The sequence below is a fragment of the Berghia stephanieae genome, unplaced genomic scaffold, assembly GCF_034508935.2.
Source record: "Berghia stephanieae isolate SIO BIC M18660-M18661 unplaced genomic scaffold, UCSD_Bste_1.3 scaffold4235, whole genome shotgun sequence".
In the NCBI taxonomy this organism is placed as follows: Eukaryota; Metazoa; Mollusca; class Gastropoda; order Nudibranchia; family Aeolidiidae; genus Berghia; species Berghia stephanieae.
The window spans coordinates 1-6,924 of NW_027625551.1; the positions used below are offsets into that span (position 1 = coordinate 1).

At 27.9% G+C, this 6,924-nt stretch overlaps 4 non-coding genes and 5 pseudogenes across 4 annotated transcripts; all 9 read left to right on the forward strand.

Annotated features, from left to right (window-relative positions):
- Positions 1-257: 257 nt before the first annotated feature.
- On the forward strand, positions 258-374 carry LOC144961817 (5S ribosomal RNA; annotated as a pseudogene).
- Positions 375-2,274: 1,900 nt separating this feature from the next.
- On the forward strand, positions 2,275-2,392 carry LOC144961821 (5S ribosomal RNA). The gene has a single exon (XR_013643289.1). It is a non-coding gene; the product is annotated as a 5S ribosomal RNA (ribosomal RNA).
- A 1,019-nt stretch (positions 2,393-3,411) lies between these two features.
- Positions 3,412-3,531, forward strand: LOC144961815 (5S ribosomal RNA; annotated as a pseudogene).
- A 1,118-nt stretch (positions 3,532-4,649) lies between these two features.
- Positions 4,650-4,768, forward strand: LOC144961820 (5S ribosomal RNA). The gene has a single exon (XR_013643288.1). It is a non-coding gene; the product is annotated as a 5S ribosomal RNA (ribosomal RNA).
- Positions 4,769-5,019: 251 nt separating this feature from the next.
- On the forward strand, positions 5,020-5,138 carry LOC144961814 (5S ribosomal RNA). Its single transcript, XR_013643286.1, has one exon. It is a non-coding gene; the product is annotated as a 5S ribosomal RNA (ribosomal RNA).
- Positions 5,139-5,351: 213 nt separating this feature from the next.
- LOC144961816 (5S ribosomal RNA) lies at positions 5,352-5,471 on the forward strand (annotated as a pseudogene).
- A 345-nt stretch (positions 5,472-5,816) lies between these two features.
- On the forward strand, positions 5,817-5,935 carry LOC144961819 (5S ribosomal RNA). The gene has a single exon (XR_013643287.1). It is a non-coding gene; the product is annotated as a 5S ribosomal RNA (ribosomal RNA).
- A 235-nt stretch (positions 5,936-6,170) lies between these two features.
- On the forward strand, positions 6,171-6,289 carry LOC144961818 (5S ribosomal RNA; annotated as a pseudogene).
- A 397-nt stretch (positions 6,290-6,686) lies between these two features.
- LOC144961822 (5S ribosomal RNA) lies at positions 6,687-6,805 on the forward strand (annotated as a pseudogene).
- Positions 6,806-6,924: the final 119 nt, after the last annotated feature.

Here is a 6,924-nt window from a genome sequence, read left to right on the forward strand (position 1 = left end):
TACTTAATTTGGGACTTGGAACCCACGTGTTGTAACATCTTTTTTTTTTAATTTATATATTTCACAATTTTATAACATTTTAAAGAATTTTGTTTGTTTGTTTTTTAAATTGTTATTTAAATTTTGTCTTTTATATTAGAAGTATAGTAGTAGTAGTAGTAGTAGTAGTAGTAGTAGTAGTAGTAGTAGTATAGTAATAATAATAATAAACAACAATAATAGTAATATTATATTAAATCTTATTTTCGACACTTGTTGTCTACGACCATACTACGTTGAAAATACCGGTTCTCGTCGATCACCGAAGTCAAGCAACGTCAGCGTGGTTAGTACTTAGATGGGTGACCGCTTGGGAACCCCACGTGTTGTAGGACATCTTTTTTTTTAAAAGTTTTTATAAAAATATAAATTCATCTATTTTACAATTTTATTACATTTTAAATGATTCTATTTTTTGTGTTTTTTAATTTTAATTAAATTTTTTTTTATAGCAGTAAAAGTAGTAGTTGTTGTAGTAGTAGAGTAAGTAGTAGGTAGTAGTAGTATAGTAGTAGTAGTAGCAGCAGTAGTAGTAGTAGTAGTAGTAGTAGTAGAGTAGTAGTATAGTAATAGTATATATAATAATAAATGTAATATTATATTAAATCTATATTTCGACACTTGTTGTCTACGACCTACTACGTTGAAAATACCGGTTCACGTCATCCCCGAAGTCAAGCACGTCAGGCGTGGTTAGTACTTAATTGGTGACCGCTTGGGAACCCCACTGTTGTAGAATTTTTTTAAAAAATTTTTAAAAAAATTCATCTATTTTACAACTTTATTACATTTTTAATGATTCTATTTGTTTATGTTTTTTAATTGTTAATTTAAAATTTCTTTTTTATATCAGTAAAAGTAGAAGTAGTAATAGTAGTAGTAGTAGTAGTAGTAGTAGTAGTATAGTGTAGTAGTAGTTAGTAGTAGTAGTAGTAGTAGAGTAGTAGTAGTAGTAGTAGTAGTAGTAATAGTAGTAAGTAAGTAATAATAATAATATTAATAATACCAAATTATATTAAATTCTATTTTCGAAACTTGTTGTCTACGACCATATACGTTGAAAATACCGGTTCACGTCCGATCGCCGAAGTCAAGCTAGTCAGGCGTGGTTAGTAACTTAGATGGGTGACCGCTTGGAACCCCACGTTTGTAGACATCTTTTTTTTTAAAAAGTTTTTTTAAAATATAAATTCATCTATTTTACAATTTTATTACATTTTAAATGATTCTATTTGTTTTGGTTTTTTAATTCTTAATTAATTTTTTTTTTATAGCAGTAAAAGTAGTAGTTTGTTGTAGTAGTAGTAGTAGTAGTAGTAGTATTAGTAGTAGTAGTTGTAGTAGTAGTAGTAGTAGTGTGTAGTAGTAGTATAGTAGTAGTAGTAGTAATAATATAATAATAGTAATATTATATTAAATTCTATTTTCGACATTGTTGTCTACGACCATACTACGTTGAAAATACCGTTCTCGTCAATCACCGAATCAAGCAACGTCAGGCGTGGTTAGTACTTAATTGGTGACCGCTTGGGAACCCCACGTGTTGTAGACATCTCTTTTTTAAAAAACGTTTTAAAAAAAATATAAATTCATCTATTTTACAACTTTATTACATTTTTATGATTTCTATTTGTTTATGTTTTTAATTGTTAATTAAATTTTTTTTTTTATAACAGTAAAAGTAGAAGTAGTAATAGTAGTAGTAGTAGTAGTAGTATAGTAGTAGTAGTGTAGTAGTAGTAGTAGTAGTTAGTGAGTAGTAGTAGTAGTAGTAGTATAGTAGTAGTAGTAGTAGTAGTAGTAGTTATAATAATAATAATATTAATAATACCAATAATTATATTAAATTCTATTTTCGACACTTGTTGTCTACGACCAAATACGTGAAAATACGGTTCACGTATGATCGCCGAAGTCAAGCTATGTCAGGCTTGGTTTTGTACTTAAATGGGTGACCGCTTGGAACCCCAGTGTGTATTTTAAAAAAAATATAAATTATCTATTTTACAACTTTATTAACATTTTTAATGATTCTATTTGTTTTTGTTTTTTAATTGTTAATTAAATATTCTTTTTTATAGCAGTAAAAGTAGAAGTAGTAATAGTAGTAGTAGTAGTAGTAGTAGTAGTAGTAGTAGTAGTAGTAGTAGTAGTAGTAGTAGTAGTAGTAGTAGTAGTAGTAGTAGTAATAATAATAATAGTAATATTATATTAAATTCTATTTCGACACTTGTTGTCTACGACCATACTACGTTGAAAATACCGGTTCTCGTCAATCACCGAAGTCAAGCAACGTCAGGCGTGGTTAGTACTTAAATGGGTGACCGCTTGGGAACCCCACGTGTTGTAGACATCTTTTTTTTAAAAAGTTTTTTTAAAAATATAAATTCATCTATTTTACAATTTATTACATTTTAAATTATTCTATTTGTTTGTGTTTTTTAATTGTTAATTAAATTTTTTTTTTTATAGCAGTAAAAGTAGTAGTTGTTGTAGTAGTAGTAGTAAGTAGTAGTAGTAGAGTAGTAGTAGTAGCATAGTTAGTAGTAGTAGTAGTAGTAGTAGTAGTAGTAGTAGTAGTAGTTGTAGTAGTAGTAGTAGTAGTAGTGTAGTAAGTAATAATAATAATAGTAATATTATATTAAATTCTATTTTCGACACTTGTTGTCTACGACCATACTACGTTGAAAATACCGGTTCACGTCCGATCCCGAAGTCAAGCACGTCAGGCGTGGTTAGTACTTGTTCTATTTGTTTGTGTTTTTTAATTGTTAAATTTAAAAATTGTTTTTTTTATAGCAGTAAAAGTAGTAGTAGTATAGTAGTAGTAGTAGTAGTATAAGTAGTAGTATAGTAGTAGTAGTATAGTAGTAGTAGTAATAGTAGTAGTAGTAGTAGTAGTAGTAGTAGTAGTATAGTAGTAGTAGTATTTGTAGTATAGTAGTATAGAGTAGTAGTATAAGTATAGTAATAATATTAATAATAATAATAATAATATAATATTATATTAAACTTTATTTCGACACTTGTTTCTACGACCATACTCCGTTGAAAATACCGGTTCTCGTCAATCACCGAAGTCAAGCAACGTCAGGCGTGGTTAGTACTTAAATTGGTGACGCTTGGGAACCCCAATTTTAGACATCTTTTTTTTTTAATTTATCTATTTCACAATTTATAAACATTTTTAATAAATTTATTTGTTTGTTTTTCAAATTGTTATTTAAATTTGTCTTTTATATTTGAAGTATAGTAGTAGTAGGGAGTAGTATGTAGTAGTAGTATAGTAGTAGTAAATAGTAGTAGTAGTAGTAGTAGTAATAATAACAATAATAATAGTAATATTATATAAACTCTATTTTCGACACTTTTGTCTACGACCATACTACGTTTGAAAATACCGGTTCTCGTCATATCACCGAAGTCAAGCAACGTCAGGCGTGGTTAGTACTTAAATGGGTGACCGCTTGGGAACCCCACGTGTTGTAGACATCCTTTTTTTTAAGTTTAAAAAAAAATATAAATTCATCTATTTTACAACTTTATTAATTTAATGATTCTATTTGTTTTAAAGTTTTTTAATTGTTAATTAAATTTTCTTTTTTATAGCAGTAAAAGTAAAGTAGTAATAGTAGTAGTAGTATAGTAGTAGTAGTAGTAGTAGTATAGTATAGTAGTAGTAGTATAGTATAGTAGTAGAGTAGTAGTAGTAATAAAAATAATAATAATAATACCAATATTATATTAAATTCTATTTCGACACTTGTTGTCTACGACCATACTAACGTTTTAAAATACCGGTTCTCGTCCGATCACCGAAGTTTAAGCTACGTCAGGCTGGTTAGTAATTAAGGGGGTGACCGCTTGGAACCCCACGTGTTGTAGACATCTTTTTTTTAAAAAAGTTTTTTTAAAATATAAATTCAAACTATTTTACAATTTTATTACATTTTAAATGATTCTATTTGTTTGTTGTTTTTTAATTCTTAATTAATTTTTTTTATAGCAGTAAAAGTTTGTAGTTGTTTTAGTAGTAGTAGTAGTAAGTAGTAGTAGTAGTAGTAGTATAGTAGTAGTAGTCAGCAGCAGTAAGAATAGTAGTATAGTAGTATAGTAGTAGTAATTAGTAGTAGTAGTAGAAGTAGTAGTAGTATAGTAGTAGTATAATAATAATAATAAATAGTAATATATATTAAATTCTATTTCGACACTTGTTGTCTACGACCATACTACTTGAAAATACCGGTTCTCGTCAATCACCGAAGTCAAGCAACGTCAGGCGTGGTTATACTTAATTGGTGACCGCTTGGGAACCCCACGTGTTTTTAGACATCTTTTTTAAAAACGTTTAAAAAATATAATTCACTCTTTTTTTTTTTAATTTATCTATTTCACAATTTATAACATTTTAATAAATTTATTTGTTTGTTTTTTCAAATTGTTATTTAAATTTTGTCTTTTATATTAGAAGTAGTAGTAGTAGTAGTAGTAGTAGTAGTAGTAGTAGTAGTAGTAGTAGTAGTAGTAGTAGTAGTATAGTAGTAGTAGTAGTAGTAATAATAACAATAATAATAGTAATATTATATTAAACTCTATTTTCGACACTTGTTGTCTACGACCATACTACGTTGAAAATACCGGTTCTCGTCAGATCACCGAAGTCAAGCAACGTCAGGCGTGGTTAGTACTTATATGGGTGACCGCTTGGGAACCCCACTTGTTGTAGACATCCTTTTTTTTAAGTTTAAAAAAAATATAAATTCATCTATTTTACAACTTTATTACATTTTTAATGATTCTATTTGTTTATGTTTTTTAATTGTTAATTAAATTTTCTTTTTTATAGCAGTAAAAGTAGAAGTAGTAATAGTAGTAGTAGTAGTAGTAGTAGTAGTAGTAGTAGTAGTAGTAGTAGTAGTAGTAATAATAATAATAATAATAATACCAATATTATATTAAATTCTATTTTCGACACTTGTTGTCTACGACCATACTACGTTGAAAATACCGGTTCTCGTCCGATCACCGAAGTCAAGCTACGTCAGGCGTGGTTAGTACTTAGATGGGTGACCGCTTGGGAACCCCACGTGTTGTAGACATCTTTTTAAAAAAAAAGTTTTTAAGAAATATAAATTCATCTATTTTACAACTTTATTACATTTTTAATGATTCTATTTGTTTGTGTTTTTTAATTGTTAATTAAATTTTGTTTTTTTATAGCAGTAAAAGTAGTAGTTGTAGTAGTAGTAGTAGTAGTAGTAGTAATAATAATAATAATAGTAATATTATATTAAACTCTATTTTCGACACTTGTCTACGACCATACTAAGTTAAAAATACCGGTTCTCTTTCCGATCACCGAAGTCAAGCAACGTCAGGCGTGGTTAGTACTTAAATTGGTGACCGCTTGGGAACCCCACGTGTTGTAGACATCTTTTTTTTTTAAAACGTTTTTAAAAAATATAAATTCATCTATTTTACAATTTTATTACATTTTAAATGATTCTATTTGTTTGTGTTTTTTAATTGTTAATTAAATTTTGTTTTTTTTATAGCAGTAAAAGTAGTAGTTGTAGTAGTAGTAGTAGTAGTAGTAGTAGTAGTAGTAGTAGTAGTAGTAGTAGTAGTAGTAGTAGTAGTAGTAATAGTAGTATATAGTATAGTAGTAGTAGTAGTATAGTAGTAGTAGTAGTAGTATAGTAGTAGTAGTAGTAATAATAATAATAATAATAATAATAATAGTAATATTATATTAAATTCTATTTTCGACACTTGTTGTCAACGACCATACTACGTTGAAAATACCGGTTCTCGTCCGATCACCGAAGTCAAGCAACGTCAGGCGTGGTTAGTACTTATATGGGTGACCTCTTGGGAACCCCACGTGTTGTAGACATCTTTTTTTTCAATTTATCTATTTCACAATTTTATAACATTTTAAAGAATTTTGTTTGTTTGTTTTTTAAATTGTTATTTAAATTTTGTCTTTTATATTAGAAGTAGTAGTAGTAGTAGTAGTAGTAGTAGTAGTAGTAGTAGTAGTAGTAGTAGTAGTAGTAGTAGTAGTAATAATAATAATAATAACAACAATAATAGTAATATTATATTAAACTCTATTTTCGACACTTGTTGTCTACGACCATACTACGTTGAAAATACCGGTTCTCTTTCCGATCACCGAAGTCAAGCAACGTCAGGCGTGGTTAGTACTTAAATTGGTGACCGCTTGGGAACCCCACGTGTTGTGACATCTTTTTTTTAAAAACGTTTTTAAAAAAATATAAATTCATCTATTTTACAATTTTATTTACATTTTAAATGATTCTATTTTTTGTGTTTTTAATTGTTAATTAAATTTTGTTTTTTTTTATAGCAGTAAAAGTAGTAGTTTGTAGTAGTAGTAGTATAGTAGTAGTAGTAGTAGTAGTAGTAGTAGTAGTAGTAGTATAGTAGTAGTAAGTAATAGTAGTAGTAGTTAGTTGTAGTATAGTAGTAGTAGTATAGTAGTAGTGTAGTAGTAGTAGTAGTAGTTTGTAGTAGTAGTAGTAGTAGTAGTAGTAGTAGTAGTAAAAATAATAATAATAATAATAATAATAATAATAATAATAATAGTAATATTTTATTAAATTCTATTTTCGACACTTGTTGTCTACGACCATACTACGTTGAAAATACCGGTTCTCGTCCGATCACCGAAGTCAAGCAACGTCAGGCGTGGTTAGTACTTATATCGGTGACCGCTTGGGAACCCAACGTGTTGTAGACATTTTTTTTTTAAAAAAGTTTTTTTAAAATATAAATTCATCTATTTTTTTCAATTTTATTACATTTTAAATGATTCTATTGTTTTGTGTTTTTAATTCTTAATAAAATTTTTTTTTTATA